The sequence below is a fragment of the Mobula hypostoma genome, chromosome 3, assembly GCF_963921235.1.
Source record: "Mobula hypostoma chromosome 3, sMobHyp1.1, whole genome shotgun sequence".
NCBI lineage: Eukaryota > Metazoa > Chordata > Chondrichthyes > Myliobatiformes > Myliobatidae > Mobula > Mobula hypostoma.
Window position 1 is genome coordinate 36,797,325 of NC_086099.1, and position 21,878 is coordinate 36,819,202.

A 21,878-nucleotide genomic window follows, 5' to 3' on the forward strand; every position below is an offset into this window, starting at 1 on the left:
TCTTTAGATAAAATTAAAGGGGATTGGGAAAAGGATTTACAGATTTTCATATCTGAAGAGAGCTGGAAGATTATTTTAAAATTGATTAATTCTTCATCATTATGTGCTCGTTATTCTTTATTACAATTCAAAGTGGTACATAGAGTTCATATGTCTAAAGACAAGCTCCCTTGTTTCTACGCAGATATTTCCCCTTACTGTGATAGATGTACTAATGGAGTGGCCACACTAATTCATATGTTTTGAACATGTCCGAGCCTTGACAAATTTTGGAAAGATGTATTTCAAACTTTTTCTGTACTTTTCAATGTCAGTTTTAAGCCCAATCCTTTGACTGCCATGTTTGGCATTGTTGAAGGTAGTGCTACAAAATTGAAGCCATCTAATTTGTGGGTATTGGCCTTTATGAATCTTATGGCCAGGAGGACAATCTTGCTCAAGTGGAAGGAGGCCGCCCCGCGCACTCATGTTCAATGGCTATCTGTCGTTATGTTGTGCCTTGATCTAGAGAAGATTTGTTGTTCAATTTCTGATTCTAAACATGATTTTCTAATGCTATGGGGACCCTTTCTAAATTATTTTCATAATCTTTGAACTGTTATTCAAGTATAGATCTGAGCCATTATTATATTAATATCATATGGTAAGATATTTTTCTTTTTTCTTCTCTTTTTTTTAACCAACCAGCTCATTTTGGTAGCGGGGGTAATTCGTTTTAATAAAATATGATTATTTTATTTTATTTCATTTCATAATTCAATCTTTTTTTCTACATGATTGATTTGGAATATGGGATACTGTGATCATATTACTGTGATTTAAATGTAATGTAATTTGTATTATTTACTTGTATCCTTATGAATTTTGTAAATGTATTCATGCAATTTATATAATATCAGTAAAAATATTGAAAAGAGAACAGGTCATATCTCCTCCAGAAGATATCCCAATGATCAAAGAACCTGAAGCCCTGCCCTCTGCACCAGTTTCTCAGCCACACATTTATCTGCCAAATCATCCTGTTTCTGCCCTCACTGGCATGTGGCACAGGCAGCAATCCAGAAATTACTACCCGGGAGGTCCTGCTTCTCAGCTTTCTACCTAGCTCTCTAAATTCTTTTTTCAGGACCTCTTTGCTTTTCCTTCCTATGCCATTGGTACCACTATGTACCAAGATAACTGGCTGCTCCCTCTCCCTCCAAAATGTTGTGGATGCGATCTGAGACATCTCTGACCCTGGCACCTGAGAGGCAACATACCATTCGGGTGTCCCGTTCACTTCCACAGAATCTCCTGTCTGTTCCCCTCACTATTGAGTCCCCTATCACTATCGCTCCCTTCTTCACTCTCTTTCCCTTCTGCACCACAGACCCATGCTCAGTGCCTGTATCCCAGTCGCCGTGGCGTTCCCCCGGGAGGTCATCCCCCACAGAAGTATCCAAAGCGGTATACTTGTTTTTGAGGGGAATGGCCACAGGTGTGCTCTTCTGTAACTGCCTATTCCATATCCATTCCTCCTGAAGGTCACCCAGCAACTCACCTCCTGCAACTTCAGGGTGACGACTTTGATCAATTATCTCCTCACTCCCCTGTACAAGCTGAAGGTCACCCAGTTGCTGCTCCAGATCCCTAACATGGTCCTCAAGGAGCCGCAGCCAGATGCACTTCACACAGGTGTAGTCCCCTGGGAGACTCTGGGTCTCCCAACATCCGGCATGAAGGACACACAACCACCATTTACTATACCATTTACTATACCATTTACTATACCATTTACTATACTATTTCCTTTGCTTTCTCGAACTGAAACCTCTCTGTATTGAAGCCACGAAGAGTTAAAGCTTTAGGATCACCACTCTGACTATGTCCACACAGACAACGGCTGCTGCGCTTGCCCCTGCCTTCCTTTAATTTGCTCTTATTAATTAATCCCAAACGTCTCATTAATTAATCCCAAACGTCGATTGGCTGCTGGTCAGTGCTCTAATACGCTGCTGCGAAACACTCCTGCCTTTTATCCTTGGGCTGTTGACCTGATTGAAATACCTTCCTCTCCAAACTTCTGATGTCCAGATTGTCTACTGAAGTTACATAGCAATATTCATGTCTTGTGTACTACTTAAAGCACTTTACAGGTAATGAAGATGTTTTGAAATACAGTTTGGTACTGGAGACAAATATGGCAATCAATTTAACAATAACCAACCACATTCTGCAATAGAGGCTCACAAGATGTCAGATGCTGGAATCTGGATTGTAAACAAACTGCTGGAATTTCTTAAGGGGTCAGGCAGCATCTGTGGGGGAAAGTTGTCTGTTTGTAATTTGGACAGAATAGATTAGATGAAGAGTCATGCTATCACTTTGCAGTGATGTTAATTGAAGGTTAAATGGGTGTCAGAATTCAAAAGGAAGCACTGTGAAATCAAAATAAAACTTTACATGCTGGAACTCTGAAATTAGTGATATTGATTTTTTCAGTGATATTTTTCAGTTATTTTTTCAGTGATATTGAAAAAAGCTTGAGGAGGTTCCAAAGTTAAAAGGTTCATTTTATTACCAAAGTATGTATGCAGAATACAACTCCAAGATTTGTCTTCTCCAGATAGCCATAAAATACACAAAACCATAGAAGTAGTTGAAAGAAATACATCAATTGCCCCCTCCCCCATACAAAAAGAAAACTAAGTAAAAACTCTCAAACCCCAAATCTTTCCAACCCCTCCCCTTGCACAAAATTTAACAGATCACCGAAACCCCTAGCCCGCAAATCACAAACAAGATAGAACTGAAAGAGCCCAAAATGAACTGCAGTCCAATCCATAAATCTCAGAATTCTGATAACAACTCCAAGAGCATCAGAACCCAGCGGCCTCTCCGAGGGCAGTGACATGGACCAGTGGCCTCTCCGAGGGCAGTGACATGAACCAGTGACCTCTCCAAGGGCAGTGACACGAACCAGGGCTTCTCCTAGGGAAGCGATGCAGTTTAACTGAAGTTAATGAAGGAATACGGAATGAATACTGGAAAGACAAAACAAAAATTAAAGAAATATTGATTATCTTAAACTGTTGACCGGCATTGAGTCTGGAAGGCAGTAATATGCTTAGTCAGAAGTGAATTCTTCGGTCGGCCTTCAAAAGAGTGTTTCAGTATCCTGCACAAGTGGAGGGCCCACTATTTCCAAAAGGCACGACTGTCCAAGGACACTATATTATTCTCTCTTGAATGTATCAGAGGGATGCTCCGTGTTTAATGCTCAAGTCTACATGGCAAGTGTTCAAACTAGAGGTTTCTGACTAAATTGTGTAAATAGTTACAATAGGGTTACAGCTATAACCAGAAAGAGTTTTGTCTTTGTTACTGTTTAACCTTGTACTACCTCAATACACGGTGTAATGATTTGATCTGTCTGAACAGTATGCAAGACAAGCTTCTCATTGTAACTCAGTAGGCAAGATCAAACCAATTCCAATTCCAACTCCGACAAAAAGAAAACATTTAACTTTTAACCTTGTGAAATGCTCTGGTTCCGTCGGCTGCGTGAGGCTAGTGAAGACAATGTCCGGCCCCAGCAAATGTGTGAGATTGAGGTGCGAGCCCACCCCGAAACCCCGTTTGTGTGGATGCTGCGTGATTCGTTACCCCATTACAAATCAGTACCATGAAATAACAGACAGTACACCACATACAATTAAACGATTGAGCTTTATAATTCTTAATCCAACTAAAGGGTTAGTAAAGAAAAAGCAAAAAAGAAGAAAAGGGCCCATTTTAATGAAACAGTCTAATGTACCCAAGTTAGAGCTCACGGTTTCCCCTTCACCGATCCTCCTTCCATCTCCCTGAGCTTCGTCGAATCATGGCCTTGCTCCTGGTCGAGTCCTACGACCTCTTCTCTCTGGTGTCTTCTCCCTTCATCTCCCGCTGAACAAAAGACCCAGCTCACCCCAGTGTCAGGCACGCAACACGAAAACCACACTCCCTTCATTGGACAGCTCACTTTCCAAAGCACCTGTTATCTCTAACCATAACCCAAACTCTGCTTCGACAGAAAAACCAATACATTAACAGTGAAACCTTTCCCAGAGTATCACACTTGCTTCCCTGTTATTAAGAAGTTGAACATTTAACATTCACCCTGAAATACTCGTTGATCAGCGTGGCTTGCCAGCTTCATTTCAGAGTTCAAGTAGGAACCGGTCATATAGATGGTTCTGGAGGCTCGAGTAGGAAAGGAGGCCATCTTGTACATTCGTGAAGCAGATGGTTTTTAACCAGGATGTTGAAGGGATTTGAGGACTTGAGTTTTGGGGAAAGGTCGAAAAGGTAAGGACTTTATTCTCTGGAGTGCAGAAGAATGACGGGAGATCTTATCGAGGTACACATAATTATGAGGGGTATAGATACAATAAAAGTAAGTAAGCTTTCTCCCCCTCAGGTTGGGTGAGATGAGAACTAGAGGTCATGAGTTTAGTGTGAAAGGTGAAATATTTAAGGGGTACATGGGGGGGGGCGCGCTTCTTCACTCAGAGGGTGGTGCCAGTGTGGATTGAGCTGCCAGCAGAAAGCAGAAATGATGGGTGTGGGTTCAATTTAAGAGAAGTTTGGATAAGTATATGGATTTGAGAGATACTTCAATTTCATTTATTTATTGATACATTGTGCAGTCGGCCCTTTGAGCCACGTCGCCCTAGCAACCCTCGAGAAACTCCATTAACCCTAATCTAATCACGGGACAATTTACCGTAACCTAGTAACTGATCCTGTACACCTTTGGACTGTGAAAGAAAACTGGAGCACTCGTGAAAAGCCCACGCATTCCATGGAGAGGACATTTAGACTCCTACCAGAATTGAACTCTGATCTCTGGATCACCCCAAGCTGTAACAGCGTTGTGCCAACCGTTGCCCTACCGTGGTGCCCGTGGGGTGAGGCAGAAGACCAGGCTCACACAGACTAAATGGGCAAAGAGCCTACTTCTATGCCGTAGTGCTCCATGACTCTGACCAGAAACAGCAGTGGATCTTTATTCTCTTAATATCTTATAATTATTAATTAACAGTTTCAAATGTCCCTTACTGATACTAGCATTTTAACTCTAGACTTATACCCTTGACTTTAACTGTCCATTGGTTTGAACTCATCTCTATAGGTTTAGCCAAGCTACTAAAACCCAAAGCAGCATGAGAAATGAACTTTATGAGGTTTCCACTGAAGAAGCAGGCAAGGGAGGAGAAAATCACTAACGCACAAAAAATCTGCAGATGTTGGAAATCCAAAGCAACACACAGAAAATGCTGGAGGAACTCAGCGGGCCAGGCTTCATCTATGGAAAAGAGTAAGCAATCAATATTTTGGGCCGTGACCCTTCATCAAGGCCTGAGGTCTAAATCGTCGACTGTTTACACTTTACAAGAAAGAGGGAATGTTTACTCTAAGGTGTATATTGTTGCCAAGTGACCTAACATGGGAGTTAGTCTTCTCATTTCCATGCTAAAAATGAAAACAATTTGAAGAAACTTCCAATTTTAAGTCAAGTGTCCATCCAAGATCCTTGATGCTCAAGATGCCAATGCCAAAAAACTGCCTGGTAATTTTTTAATTAAATGTGACCACATTTCTAACCCCTTGAATTTTGTAATGTCACATTGACTTTATGGAATCCTGGGAATAGTTCAGTTGTTGTAAACTAAATACAAACTTGGAGGAAATAAATGATGGAGTAAAACACTTTAAATTCCTTATCATAAATTAAGAAATAGGAGCAGGAGTAGGCCATCCGGCCCATTGAGCCTGCCCCACCATTCAATAAGATTATGACTGATCTGTCCGTAAACTCAGCTCCATCTACCTGCCTTTTTCCCAGAACCCTTAATTCCCCTACTATGTAAAAATCTATCTAACTGTATCTTAAATATATTTAGTGAAGAAGCCTCAACTGCTTCCCTGGGCAGAGAATTCCACAGATTCACCACTCTCTGGGAAAAACAGTTTCTCCTCATCTCTGTCTTAAATCTTCTCCACTGAATCTTGAGGCAATGTCTCTTAGTTCTAGTCTCACGTACCAATAGAAACAACTTTCCTACTTCTATCTTACCTATCCCTTTCAAAAGTTTGTATGTTTCTATACGATCCCCTCTCATTCTTCTGAATTCCGGAGAGTATAGTCCCAGGTGTCTCAATCTCTCCTCATAGGTTAACCCCTTCATCTCTGGAATTAATCTGGTGAACCTCCTCTGCACTGCCTCCAAAGCCAGTATATCTTTCCTCAAGTATGGAGACTGGAACTGCACACAGTACTCCAGATGCGGCCTCACAGTACCCTGTATAGTTGCAGCATGACCTCCCTGCTCTTGAACTCAATCCCTCTAGCAATGAAGGCCAACATTCTGTTTGCCTTCTTAATAACCTGTTGCACCTACAAGCCAACTTTTTGCAATTCATGAACAAGCACTCCCAAGTCCCTCTGCACAACAGCATGTTGCAATTTTTCACCATTTAAATAATACTCTGCTCTTCTATTATTCCTTCCAAAGTGGATGATCTTGCATTTACCAACGTTGTATTCCATCTGCCAGACCTTGGCCCACTCACTTAACCTATCTATATCCCTCTGCAGACACTCCACATCCTCTGTACAACTTGCTTTTCCACTCAGTTTAGTGTGTGAGGAGATCCTGGAGTGCCACTATTAACTGTTTGAAGAGAGAGAGAGGGAGAGTTATTTATCATCCTGGAGTACCCCTATTAACTGTTTGAAGACAGAGGGAGAGAGAGTTATTTATCACCGATGGTTTGTTTTGAAAAGAGAGAGAGAGAGAAACATTGACGGTTGGACTGTCCTGTTAGGGCACGGGAGGTAACTTTGGGATTTCTACTTTGGAGATAGCACTGAGCAGCTGGAAGGTTGCTATGGTGACCAACATCACATTATTGATGTTACTTTCAAGGACTTGTTGCTTGCTTGCATTTCTTCACAGACAAAGGAAGGAGGGAATCTTTGAATGACAGGTGATGCTCAGCATGGTGAGATAAATAGGAGGTCAGATGATACAGACCTCAGACACATGATCTGGACACTGAATGAGCATTGTTGTGCCCGTGGAGAAAGTAGGTTTTGGAGGATCGATTGGGCAGATTGATCCAATTGCTCTTCCAGTGAAGGAGAAGGGGTTGACAGGTGGGGAGTTGTCTATGTGTCCACCCTTGCCGGGGTGATAGCTACACCACAGGAAAACCGGTCCCCCTTGTTAAAGTCACAGTCGGTGACTTGTGAAGGATTTCGGAGGACGACGAGAAGATCGACGGCAACAGCTCACCTGAAGACTCAACTCTCTCTCTCTCTCTCTCTCTCTCTCCATCGCTACTCAACTAAATACCACGAACTGAACTGAACTTTACTCAACATTATAAGACTGCATCTCTTTACCCCTAGACTTAAAGAAGCTTGGTTTCTCATACATATATTTCCACACTGTCTGATATACTTACTTTTATACAATCATTGCTTACCTGTTTGATTTATCTTCACTTAGATTACTGCATTGCGTAGTTATTAATAAATATTATTAGTTTATAGCAATACTAGACTCCAAAGTGTTTTGCTTCTCTGCTGGTTCTTTATTTCGGTCACGGTGTTTGTGACAAGTGTCATCAGCAAATTTTGCTACGTTACGCTCAGTCCCCTCTTCCAAATCATCAATATAAATGGTGAACAGCTGCGGGCCCAGCACCGACCCCTGTGGCACCCCGCTCACCACTGACTTCCAACAGGAGAAACACCCATTTATATCAAATCTCTGCCTTCTATCGGTTAAACAATCCACTATCCATGCCAATACACTTCCTCCGACTCCATGCATCGGTATCTTATTTATAAGTCTCTTGTGCGGCACCTTATCAAATGACTTCTGGAAATCCAAGTATACGACAGCCACCTGTTCCCCTCTATCCACTGCACTCATTATGTCCTCAAAGAACTCCAGTAAGTTTTTCAAACAGGACCTGCTTTTTCTGAATCCATGCTGTGTCTGTCTAATGGAACCACTCCTTTTAAATGTTTTACTATTTCTTCCTTAATGACAGTTTCAAGCATTAGCCAACTCCTCCCTCAACCTGTTGTAGTCTCCCTTGTTCAAGCATAATACACTAGTTTTAGGTCTAACTATTTCATCCTCCATCTGTATGCGAAATTCAATCATACTATGATCACTCTTTCCAAGAGGATCCCTGACTACAAGGTCATAAATTTTACTTGTCTCATTGCACTGGACTAGATCTAAGACAGCATTTCCCTTTTTGGTTCGCTAACATGCTGCTCAAGAAAGCCATCACAGATGCGTTCTATGAAGTCCTCCTCAAGAGTTCCTTGACCAACCTGATTCATCCAATCTATGTGGAAGTTAAAATCCCCCATGACAACTGCTGTTCCATTCTCACAAGCCTCAGTTATTTCTTGGTTAATTGCCTCTGCCACTGCAATATTTTTATTAGGTGGTCTATAGACAACTTCCACCAGTGATTTTTTTCCCTTTACTATTCTTAATCTCTACCCAGATGGACTCAACATTCGGCTCTGCAGATTTCTTCTTGTAATTATTTTTTATTGAAGTTCATCATCAAACAAACATTTCCATAAGATGTATTTCAGATACTGTATATATACATAATCATAGAACAATCGAAAGAAGAAAACTATGTACAAAGTAGGGAGTGATCTTTTTTTTTACAACATATTCATTGACTTGTGAGAATAAAATCAGGTCTATGAGGTGTTATGTAGTTAAACCATTTTTCCCAGTATGAATCAAATTGTTCCAACTTATGATTAACAGATGCTGTTACCTTCTCCATTTTGTAAATGTCCACTGTAATTTCCAACCATACATTTAAAGTTGGGCTGTCCTGTGATAACCATTTCCTGGTAAGGGTCTTTTTACCAGCCACCAGCAATATATTCATTAAATATTTATCTCTTTTCAACCATTCTTGGGGTATATACCCAAAATATATGGTCTTACTCTCTATGGGTATTTCACATGTAAAGATGTCTTGTAGGGCATTGTGTATCCCATTCCAATAGTCTTTGTTAACGGGGCATTCCCAGAAAACATGATAATAGTTTGAATTTTGATTTCCACAATTTTTCCATCAGCCCACATATAAAAAAATTAAGCAAGATATAACAAGATGGAACCTAATTCCTTTTCTTGGTCTCAGTTCAAGGATTGAATCTATTAAAATGAATATACTGCCCAGACTACTATAGTTCTTTCAGACCCTACCAATAGAGATTAACCAAAATCAATTCAATGAAAGGAACAAGATGCTATCAAGATATGTATGGCAAGGTAAAAGCTCTAGGGTTCATCTCAAAACTTTGCAATTAGCCAAGGAAAAAGGGGATAAGGCCGACCTTCTCTTAGAGATTACTATTTTACAGCACAGTTGAGAGCTGTGATCTGCTGGTGCAACACATCATATGATGCTCAATGGAAAAACATTGAGGAGAGGATACTTTCCATCCCCATACAGGCAATTGTGGCTGATAACAACCTACAAAGTTACATAAATACTATTGATAACCCATGGGTGAAATGGACTCTTAAAATATGGAAAACTATTATAAAAGAATATAAACTAGAGAGAGACATTGCATTTCTTAAATGGTGTGCATATTAGATTATGAGAACACTCAGTGCTCATTTATTGTCATTTAGAAATGAATGCATTAAGATATTACACAACGTTCCTCCAGAGTGATATCACAGAAAAACAGGACAAACCACAGACTAACACTGACAGATCCACATAATTATAATGTATAGTTACAGCAATGCAAAGCAATACCATCATTTGATGAAGAACAGACCATAGGCACGGTAAAAAAAAGTCTCAAAGTCACGGTTGACTCCCGAATCCCTGATAACAGGCAGCAAAAGGGAGAAACTCCCTGCCATAAACCTACAGGCACCAACAACTGCCGATGCATTGGAAGCACCTGACAACAGCCGACACTGAGTTCGTCTGTTCAAAAACTTCGAGCCTTCGACCAGCCCCTCCGATACAGCCTCCCGAGCGCCATCCTCTGCCAAGCACCGTCGACCTTGCCCCGGCCACCAAAAGAAGCAAAGTCGAGGATTCGGGGCCTTCTCCTCTGGAGATTCTGTGCGATCGAAAGCCTCTGGAGACGAAGGCCTCAAATTCTTGGCTTTGCGTATCGCCTGTTGCCGGGGCCGGGGTCAAAACGCTCGGCAGAGATGGTGCTCCGTGCTCGGTGTCGAATGGGTGGTCGGAGGCTCGGAGTTTTTCAGACGGACTCGGAGTCGGACTGTGGTTGGATGCTTCCGGGATGCTGCATCAGCAAGTTGGCAGCGCTGGAGGTTTACCGTCTGCGTGAGATAATGGGACTTTCAAGGGACTCTGAGACTTTTACTGTGCCTTGGTCTGTTCTTATCAAATTACGGTATTGCTTTGCACTGTTGTAACTATATGTTATAATTATGTGGTTTTTGTTAGTTTTAAGTCGGTTTGTCATATGTTTTTGTGATATCTTTCTGGAAAAACATTTTTATCATTTCTTAATGCATGCATTACTAAATGACGATAAAGGGGGACTGCGTATCCTCATAACCATATATATGTAGATTCCGGACCACACAGTAGCAGCGGCAGCGAAGCGGGCACTTCAGAAGTTTCTCCAGATGTTCCTCCATACTCTCACGTCTGTCTCCATCAAATCAGAATTGTGCACGGTCCCCTACTTGACAGATTACAGATATCATTCACCGGAGAGACCGTGCGCGCCGCGTCGCGCCGCCACCTTCTCCTCCTCTTGACTTGGATCTTACGCCAAATAAACTGGATGCCAGATTTAAGGACTGGACAGCTAAAGGAATAACAGCTATTTGCAATATAATGAAAGAAGGAACACTGTTCAGTTTTGAAATGCTCAAAGAGAAACATTTATTAGAAAAGCTACTCTGTAGATTTTATATCATCTCTCACAATCTATCAATCCGTCAACAAATCAATCATTTTTACTCCATGATGCGACATTTTCATTCTTCTGATTAGATGGTTAACATTAAGCCAATTATTGCTTATTACTGTACCATTAATAATATGGCATGGAGATGGTCAGGTAATCTATAGGACCAAATAACTGTGAGAGTCCTGTCCATTCTCCGCATTTTGTCCACATGTTCATTTCCTGTGAGGTCATTCCATGGGAGGTGAATGGTGAACATAGATCAGTACAGCACTGGAATAGGTCCCTCAGACTATCTATTTTTTGACGAACTATTTTTCTGCCTAGTCACATCAACCTGCACCTGGACAATAGTGCTCCATACCTCTCCCATCCAAGTACCTATCCAAAGTTCAATTAAATATTGAAATCAAACCTGCTTTCACCACTTCCACTGGCATGTTGTTCCACACCCTTTGCATTGTGATGCCAAACCAAGTTATCAGACGATGGATGCTAATGAGAGAGATAAGAGAGACACTGGAGAAACGTTCAAAATGTTAATGAGGGAGGAGAGAGATTAAGGGAAAAGAAACACAATTCAGCTATTGACAGACCGGTTACTTTGAACCTGAACTGTTTGAAGTTTGATGGACAGGAGATTCCCCAGCAGGGGGATAAAAAGAGCAGGTTCGCTAGGCATGGACACACACCACGAGATCACGAGATAACGAGACCCTGAAAGAGCGGTGTGCCCCCACAAGTTGGTGGCAGTTTGGAGGTCCGGTTCGCGGGACCCGACCATAGACTTACAGGGTGTAAAGGTACGATCGGTGGGAACCTGGTGTGTGCGTCCGCCCTTGCCTGGGTGCCGGGTTCACCGCGGAAGAACGGTCGTATCTGGAACGGAGGGGTCACAGTCGGTGACCACAGCGGGATAGAAGACATAAAAGGGTCTGCCCGAAAACCAACTGTGAAGACATCAAAGGTCTGCCTGAATCAAATTGCACCCCCCACCCCTCTCTCTCTCCAACGGCACAACAGCGATTACTGCGAACTGTACTAAGCAGAACTGAACTCTGCGTCACTTAAGACTGATCATTTTACCCCTAGACTGCGATAGAGCTTGGTTTGATTCCTATTACCCTAGTTCTGTGTATATGTGTGCATTATTGTTGCTAACCTGTTGCATTTATATCCTTACGATTAGTGTACAGTGTTACTTCTTTCTTTAATAAAACTTTATTAGTTCCTAGTAATCCAGACTCCAACGAGTGGTCCATTTCTGCTGGTTTGGCAACCCAGTTACGGGGTACGTAACAGCGTGAAGAAGCTCCCCACGAGGTTCTCCTTAAATGTTTCACCTTTCACCCTTAACCTATGACCCGGGGTATAAATGTATAAATGCCATGAAAATTGGCGTTTTACATCATGCAGAATAATACGTTACAAAGATGACAAATATAAGTTAGCAAAAACTTAAATTGACACATCCTCCAAAGTTCCATGTTGGATAAGTCACCGGGACCAGACGAGATGTACCCCAGGCTACTGTGGGAGGCAAGGGAGATGATTGCTGAGCCTCTGGCGATGATCTTTACATCATCAATGAGGACAGGAGAGGTTCCGGAGGATTGGAGGGTTGTGGATGTTGTCCCTTATTTAAGAAAGGAAGTAGGGATAGCCCAGGAAATTATAGACTAGTGAGTCTTACTTCAGTGGTTGGTAAGCTGATGGAGAAGATCCTGAGAGGCAGGATTTATGAACATTTGGAGAGGCATAATATGATTAGGAGTAGTCAGCATGGCTTTGTCAAAGGCAGGTTGTGCCTTACAAGCCTGATTGAATTTTCTGAGGATGTGACTAAACACATTGATGAAGGTAGAGCAGTAGATATAGCATATATGGATTTCAGCAAGGCATTAGATAAGGTACCCCATGCAAGGCTTATTGAGAAAGTAAGGAGGCATGGGATCCAAGGGGACATTGCTTTGTGGATCCAGAACTGGCTTGCCCACAGAAGGCAAAGAGTGGTTGTAGATGGGTCATATTCTGCATGGAGGTCGATGACCAGTGGTGTGCCTCAGGGATCTGTTCGGAGAACCTTACTCTTTGTGATGCTTATAAATGATCTGGATGAGAAGTGGAGGGATAGGTTAGTAAATTCGCTGATGACACAAAGGTTGGAAGTGTTGTGGATAGCGTGGAGGGCTGTCAAGAGGTTACCTCAGGATATTGATAGGATGCAAAACTGGGCTGAGAAGTGGCAGATGGAGTTCAACCCAGATAAGACCATAAGACAAAGGAGCAGAAGTCGGCCATTTGGCCCATCGAGTCTGCTCCGCCATTTTATCATGAGCTGATCCATTCTCCCATTTAGTCCCACTCCCCCGCCTTCTCACCATAACCTTTGATGCCCTGGCTACTCAGATACCTATCAATCTCTGCCTTAAATACACCCAATGACTTAGCCTCCACTGCTGCCCGTGGCAACAAATTCCATAGATTCACCACCCTCTGACTAAAAAAATTTCTTCGCATTTCTGTTCTGAATGGGTGCCTTTCAATCCTTAATTCATGCCCTCTCGTACTAGACTCCCCCATCATGGGAAACAACTTTGCCACATCCACTCTGTCCATGCCTTTCAACATTCGAAATGTTTCCATGACGTCTCCCTTCATTCTTCTAAACTCCAAGGAATACAGTCCAAGACTGGACAAACGTTCCTCATATGTTAACTCTCTCATTCCCGGAATCATTCTAGTGAATCTTCTCTGTACCCTCTCCAACGTCAGCACATCCTTTTTTAAATAAGGGGACCAAAACTGCCCACAGTACTCCAAGTGAGGTCTCACCAGCGCCTTATAGAGCCTCAACATCACATCCCTGCTTCTATACTCTATTCCTCTAGAAAGGAATGCCAACATTGCATTCGCCTTCTTCACTACCGACTCAACCTGGAGGTTAACCTTAAGGGTATCCTGTACGAGGACTCCCAAGTCCCGTTGCATCTCAGAACTTTGAATTCTTTCCCCATTTAAATAATAGGCTGCCTGTTTATTTCTTCTGCCAAAGTGAATAACCATACACTTTCCAACATTGTATTTCATTTGCCACTTCTTTGCCCATTCTTCCAATCTATCCAAGTCTCTCTGCAGACTCTCCATTTCCTCAGCACTACTGGCCCCTCACCTATCTTTGTATCATCAGCAAACTTAGCCACAAAGCCATCTATTCCATAATCCAAATCGTTGATGTACAATGTAAAAAGAAGCAGCCCCAACACAGACTCCTGTGGAACACCACTGGTAACCGGCAGCCAACCAGAATAGGATCCCTTTATTCCCACTCTCTGTTTCCTGCCAATCAGCCAACGCTCTATCCACATATATAACTTTCCCGTCATTCCATGGGCTCTTATCTTGTTAAGTAGCCTCATGTGTGGCATCTTGTCAAAGGCCTTCTGAAAATCCAAATATACAACATCCACTGCATCTCCCTTGTCTAGCCTACTGGTAATTTCCTCAAAAAATTGTAGCAGGTTTGTCAGGCAGGATTTTCCTTTAAGGAATCCATGCTGAGTTCTGCCTATCTTGTCATGTGCCTCCAGGTACTCTGTAACCTCATCCTTGACCATCGACTCCAACAACTTCCCAACCACTGATGTCAAGCTAACAGGTCTATAATCTCCTTTTTGCTTCCTTGCCCCCTTCTTAAATAGCGGAGTGACATTTGCAATCTTCCAGTCCTCCGGAACCATGCCAGAATCTATCGACTTTTGAAAGATCATTGCTAATGCCTCCGCAATCTCCACAGCTACTTCCTTCAGAACACGCGGGTGCATTCCATCTGGTCCATCGTAAGTGTGAGGTGGTTCATTTTGCTAGGTCAAATATGATGACAGAGTATAGTGTTAATGTTAAGACACTTGGCAGTGTGGAGGATCAGAGGGATCTTGGGTCTGAATCCATAGGACACTCAAAGCTGCTGTACAGTTTGACTCTGTGGTTAAGAAGGCGTACAGTACATTGGCCTTCATCAATTGTGGGATTGAGTTTAAGAGCCGAGAGGTAATGTTACAGTTCTATAGGACCCTGGTCAGACCCCACTTGGAGTACTGTGCTCAGTTCTGGTCGCCTCACTACAGGAAGAATGTGGAAGACATAGGAAGGGTGCAGAGGAGATTTACGAGGATGTTGCCTGGACTGGGGAGCATGCCTTATGACAATAGGTTGAGTGAACTCGACTTTTTTTTCCTTGGAGCAACAGAGGATGAGAGGTGACTTGATGGAGGCATACAAGATGATGAGAGGGATTGATCATGTTGATTGTCAAAGGCTCTTTCCCAGGGCTGTGATGGCTAGCACGAAGGGACACAGTTCCAAGGTGCTTGGAAGCAGGTACAGAAGAGATGTCAGGGGTAAGTATTTTATGCAGAGAGTGGTGAGTGCATGGAATGGGTTGCTGACAACGGTGGTGGAGGCGGATACGATAGGGTCTTTTAAGGGACTCGTGGATAGGTACATGGAACTTAGAAAAATAGAAGGCTATGGGTAACCCTACGTAATTTCTAAGGTAAGGACATGTTTGGCACACTTTTGTGGGCCAAAGGGCCTGTATTGTGCTGTAGGTTTTCTATGTTCTATTTTTATACAGGACCCTGGTCCCCACTTGGAGTACTGTGCTCAGTTCTGGTCACCTCACTACAGGAAGGATGTAAAAACCATAGAAAGGGTGCAGAGGAGAATTACAAGGATGTTGCCTGGATTGGGGAGCATGCTTTATGAGAATAGGTTGAGTGAACTCGGCCTTTTCTCCTTGGAGCAGTGGAGGATGAGAGAGTCACCTGATAAAGGTGTATAAGATCATGAGAGGCATTGATCATGTGGATAGTCAGAGGCTTTTTCCCAGGGCTGAAATAGCTAAAACAAGAGGGCACAGTTTTAAGGTACTTGGAAGTAGATACAGAGGAGATGTCAGGGATAGGTTTTTTACGCAAAGAGTGGTGAGTGCGTGGAATGGGCTGCTGGAGACGGTGGTGGAGGCGGATATGATAGGGTCTTTTAAGAGACTCTTGGATAGTTACTTGGAGCTCAGAAAAATAGAGGGCTATGGGTAACGATAGGTAATTTCTAAAGTAAGTACGTGTTCAGCACAGCATTGTGGGCCGAAGGGCTGTATTGTGCTGGAGGTTTTCTATGTTTCTATGAATTTCTTTAGCCAGAGAGTTGTGAATCTGTGGAATTCTTTGCCACAGGCAGCTGTGGAGACCAAGTCTTTATCTATATTTAAAGCAGAAGTTGTTAAATTCTTGATTGGTCAGGGCATGAAGGGATACGGGCAGAAGGCAGGAGATACGGGTTGAAAGAAAATATGGATCAGCCATGATGAAATGGCAGAACAGACTCGATGGACCAAATGGCATAATTCTGCTCTTCTTTCTTCTGGTTTTCTATCAGGATGGAAGTGAAAAGAGATAGGCAGGTAAAGTGATAAGCACTGGAAGCACCAGGTCTCACTGGAAGTCTGAACAAAATTGTTTCACATAGCCCTTATCCAATCCATGCCTGGACTCCCTGTTATAGAGAAGTGTGAACAATGGAACCAGAACACTCACAAACAGTGTTGCTTTTAATGGGAAGAGCATGTGAGAATGTTGGTGGTGATGATGGTGAAGGTGTAAAGGCAGATGAGGCTTCTAGGCAAATTATATGGGATAAATGCACAGGAAAGGGTATTGATAAGGATGGAAAAAGGTGAACTGGGATTTAGTTGGTCCTTTGATACACCATTCATAAGAATAGAATAAACTCTGCAAGTACATTTTTTCCATTTAGTCACTGCTCTTGACCATTTGTCACTTTGGCATGAAACTAATAACTCTCAGGACGGAGGTTTATTAAAAAAAAAGTCTAACACACTAAAGTGGAAATAGCTCCGAAACCATGTAGCTCAGGTTGTTGATGTTTGGGTTGAGTTGTTCTCTGATCTTGGCAATCCATTTGCAAATGTTTTGTCACCATACAAGGAGACATCATCAACACGCTGTTCACTTGGGGTGTGTCCTCCGAATGCTTGTCCTTTATGTATTTATCAATCAGTCTTCATTGCGGAATCTCAATTGTGACGTAGGGAAGGAGTCTCATTGCTGGTTGGTTGCATGGCAAACTCTGTGTGTTTTCTGGAATTTTGCCCACATTGGCTTATAAATGGGATCAAGGTCTACGCATTTGTTTACAGACTTGTTCACAGAGGACCCGCACTTCCAGAAATCCCCTTGCATACCATGTATTTGCTTGTGTCATGACTTTTACTGATGCCCAGTCAAATATGTTCCCTTCGCGATCTTCACAAGTAGAGACTAGGGAGAGTTGATCATGGCGCTTAACAGCCAGTTAATGGTTGTGGATCCTTGTGAATAGTTTTCTCCCAGTTTAGCCGACGTAATATTTCCTGCAGTCTCTGAACTGGAGATTGTAGACCACATTGGTCTTGTCCAATAGATTGGTTTGTGCTTTAGGTCTGCAGAGTACTCTCCTCAATGATGCTGTTGGTTTATGCGTGACCGTAATTCTACGTACTTGGAGCAGTCAGCTGTCATTTCTGGGATATTTCGAATGTATGGAAGGACAACTCATTTGGTCTCTTCTTGGCTGGCACATTGTCAAACTCATAGACATCTTCGTATGAAGTTACATGTGTATCCATTTCAGGTGAATACTTTGAAGAGATGTTTCTCCTCTGTAAAGTAGAGTTTACAGTGCAATGTGTGAATTCTCAGAATGCTGAACTCAATTTGGAAAGAAACTAACTAACTCAGACACTGATTTCCTGATTTGTTTTTTACTTCTACTCACATTATTTAGAATGATATATAAATATTTTTTGAGATTCAACAAATTTCGTTCGTATTTAAAATATGAATCTGACTCAGAAGAACTGCTGCCCTCAAGTGGCATCAATTTGAATGACTTCCCAAATGTCCACAATTGATCACGACCCGCAAAAAGCAGGATTACCCTGTGACCAGCCATTTTAATTCCAATCCCCATTTCCATTCTGACATGTCGGTCAGTAGCCTCCTCTACTGCCATGATGAGGTTACTCTGAGGTTGGAGGAGCAACACCTTATCTTAACTTCTAGGAGTATCCCGCTCTGATGGCATGATTATTGATTTCTCTTACTTCCGGCAATTTTCCCCTCTCCCTTCTCGCATCTTCCTTTTCCTACTTTGACTCCTCTCTTACCTCTCCTCCTATCTCACCTGCTTATCACCTCTCCCATCCTCCTTCCCTTTCTCCCATTCTTCACTTGCCTTTCCTAACAGATTCTTTCTTCTCCAGCCCTTTACCTTTTTCACCTATTACTTCCTCCCCCACCCCCACCCACCTGATTTCACCTGTCACCTTCACTCCTTCCTCTCCTTCCAACTTCTTATTTGGTCCTTTCCTTCAGTTCCTGATGAAGAATTTCGGCCTGAAATGTCATTCCCTCAGATACTGCCTGACCTGCTAAACTCCTCTAGCATCTTGTGTGTTTTGCATCAGAAATTTGATGCCAGTTTCATTGCCAGTTGTATAACCATAAGACCATCAGACATCGGAGCAGAATTAGGCCATTTGTCCTCTTAAGTCTGCTTCGCTATTCCACAGATGAATCATTATTCCTCTCAAACTCACTCTCCTGCTTTTTCCCCGTAACCTTTGATGCCCTAACTAATGAAGAACCCTCCACTTTGAATATACCCAATAACTTGACCTCCACAGCAAAGAATTCCACAGATTCTCCACCCTCTGGCTAAAGAAATTCCTCTTCATCTCTGTTCTAAAGAGATGCCCTATTCTGAGGCTATGCCACCTGGCCCTAAACTCCCCCACCTTATGAAGCATCCTCTTCATGTCCACTCTATATTGACCTTTCATTATTGAATGGATTTCAAAGAGATCCCCACCCCCACCTCCATTCTTCTAAACATCAGTTAGTACAGGCCCAGAGCCATCAAATGCTCTCATACGTCAACCCTTTCTTTTGCAGGATCATTATTGTGAACCTCCTCTAGACCATCTCCAATGCCAGCACAACCTTAGAAATATAACGTTGTTATTGTAGGTGATGTTAACTTTCCATATATTGACTGGGAATCCCATACTCTAAAAGGACTAGGTTGGATAGAGTTTGTCAAATGTGTTCAGGAATGTTTCCTTCATCAGTGTGTTGAAGTCCCAACGAGAGAGTGTGTGACACTGGATCTGCAATTAGGGGATGAGAGAGGGCAGGTGACAGAAATTTGTGTAGGGGTAAACTTTGCATCTAATGACCACATTGACCACATTTAGTTTTACAGTAATGATGCAAATGATAGGCCTGGTCAGCAGGTTGAGATTCTAAATTGGTGAAAGGCCAATTTTGATGATATCAGAAATGATCTGGCAAGTGTGGATTGGGACAGGCTGTTTCCTGGCAAAGATGTTCCTAGTAAATGGAAGGCCTTCAAAAGTAAAATTTTGAGAGTACAAAGCTTCTATGTGCCTGTCAGAATAAAAGGTGAAGATAATAAGTGTAGGGTACCTTGGTTTTCAAGAGATATTGAGGCTCTGGATAAGAGAAAAAAGGCGGCGCATAGCAGGTATTGACAAGTAGGAACAAATGAGGTGCTTATGGAGTGCAAGAAATGCAAGAGAACACTTAAGAAAGTAATCAAGCGGGGAAAAGAAGGCGTGAAGCTGCTCTAGGAGACAACGTAAAGGAGAATCTTAAGGGATTCTACAGATATGCTAAGAGCAAAAGAATTGGAAGGGACAAAATTAGTCCCTTGGAAGACCAGAATTGTAATCTATGTGTGGATCCAAAAAGATGAGGGAGATCGTAATTAATTTTTTTGCATCTCTGTTTACTCAGGAGATGGGCACAGAGTCTATAGAAGTAAGGCAAAGCAGCATCAACTTCATGAACCCTGTACAGATTACAGAGGAAGAGGTGTTTGATATCTTGAGGCAAATCGGGGTGGATAAATCCTGGGCCCTGACAACATGCTTCCTCAGATCCGATGGGAGGCAAATGCAGAAATTGCCAGGACCCTAGCAGAGATATTTAAATCATCCAGAGCACGTCTCCATTTTCCCAGTGAATGGGGAGACATAACAAACAACTCGCTGGTTTACGATGTTAGAAGTCCATTACATCACTTTTTTTGAGCTCTATGCCCAAAAATCTCAAAGATCTCGGGTCTCCAGGCACACATTCCAACTCCCCCGACAACAAACAGGTCTCCTCAACCCTCAATCCGCCTGTCTCCAGAGCCCTGAGATCCTCGGCTTCCAAATCCGAGCCGGACTCTTAGGCCGGTTATGAAACCCTGAGAGCGGGTCCCATTCCCGCAAAGAACTGAAGTCAGCGTGTAACTCCAGGTCAGCGTCTTCAAAAGAACCCTGAAAGTGAAAAATAAAGATATTAAAGATGGAAATAGAGCTGATTCTGAGGATGCAAGCAAACGTGTCACTGTTTAGTGCCATCATTACTCCATTCGGCCTCTTCCAATGTTGGTAGGTATTCTAAGGGACCGGATATATAAGATTATGGATAAACATGGACTGATTAAGGATAGTCAGTATGGCTTCATGCATGGTAGGTCATGTCTAACCAATCTTAGAGAGTGTTTTGAGAAAGGTACCAGGAAAGTGGATGAAACAATGCAATGGATGCTGTCTACATTGACTTTAGCAAGGCACTTGACAAGGTCCCGCATGGGAGTCTGGTCAGAAAGGTTTAGTCTCTCGGCATTCTAGATGAGGTAGTAAATTGGATTAGACATTGGCCTTGAGGGAGAAACCAGAATGTGGTAGTAGATGGTTGCCTCTCTGACTGGTGGCCGGAGACTAGTGGTGTGCTACAGCGACTGATGCTGGAGCTTTTGTTGTTTGTCATCTTTATCAATGCAATGGATGATCATGTGGTCAACTGGATCAGCAAAATGTACAGATGACACCAAGAATGAGGTTGTAGTGGACAACAAGGAAGGCTATCATGGCTTGTTGATGGATCTGAATCCTTAAATGATGGAATTTAATGCAGACTAGTGCGATGCACTTTGGTTGGACCAACAGTGAGGTCTTACACTGTGAACAGTAGGGCACTGAGGGGTGTGGTTGTTATGGTCCGGTCAGTGATGTCCGCATTCCGGTTCATGGTCCGGTCTGTTGGTCGGTATTCCAGGTTTTCCTGTTTTCCCTGGTTCTGTTGTGCTCTGTACTTGGAGCAGCTGATTCTCATTTTAGGCTGGCACATAAATACCTCTGCAAACCAGGGATTGGCTGCTGGACTGTTCTCTCTCTTGCTCCCTCTCTCCTCCCTTCTGAATCCCTGGTAGTTACTTTGGCAGTTTATCTCAACAGTTATCTTGGCACAAGCTTTGTCTGTAATCTTCATCTGTTACCTTTGCCTGCTACCTTGCCGGCAACCTCACCTGTAACACCATCAAGTTCAACTGCCGGAGTGAGACTGGAGCCTTGCCACGCCAAGATAAGGAACTACCTATCGTTGAGTTTGGAGCTGTCTCTTTGTGTCCCTGTGTTTAGTGTCTGTGTTGAAGAAGAATTCTGGCCCTATGTCCTGTTCCCAAGGAATTGGCTGCAAACTATCCCCCACCAATGAGCGAGGGGGAGGGGGATCCTTGACAGCTGATTCTCTGCTCCGGGTGTTCTGTTTTCTCCCACAATGCTTCAGTCAGTGGCATTAGCTTAGAAACAGCTCGTGCATAGGGCCATGAAGCCTCGGAACTCTAAAGGAACACTCGCCTGATGGGCCACATTTTTGGGATTTTGATAGCAGCTGGCCATGTGTCCCCAGGAGTGGGTACCATTGCCACAAAGTACTGAAGTCTGAGTGTAACTTCAGGCCAGGGTCTC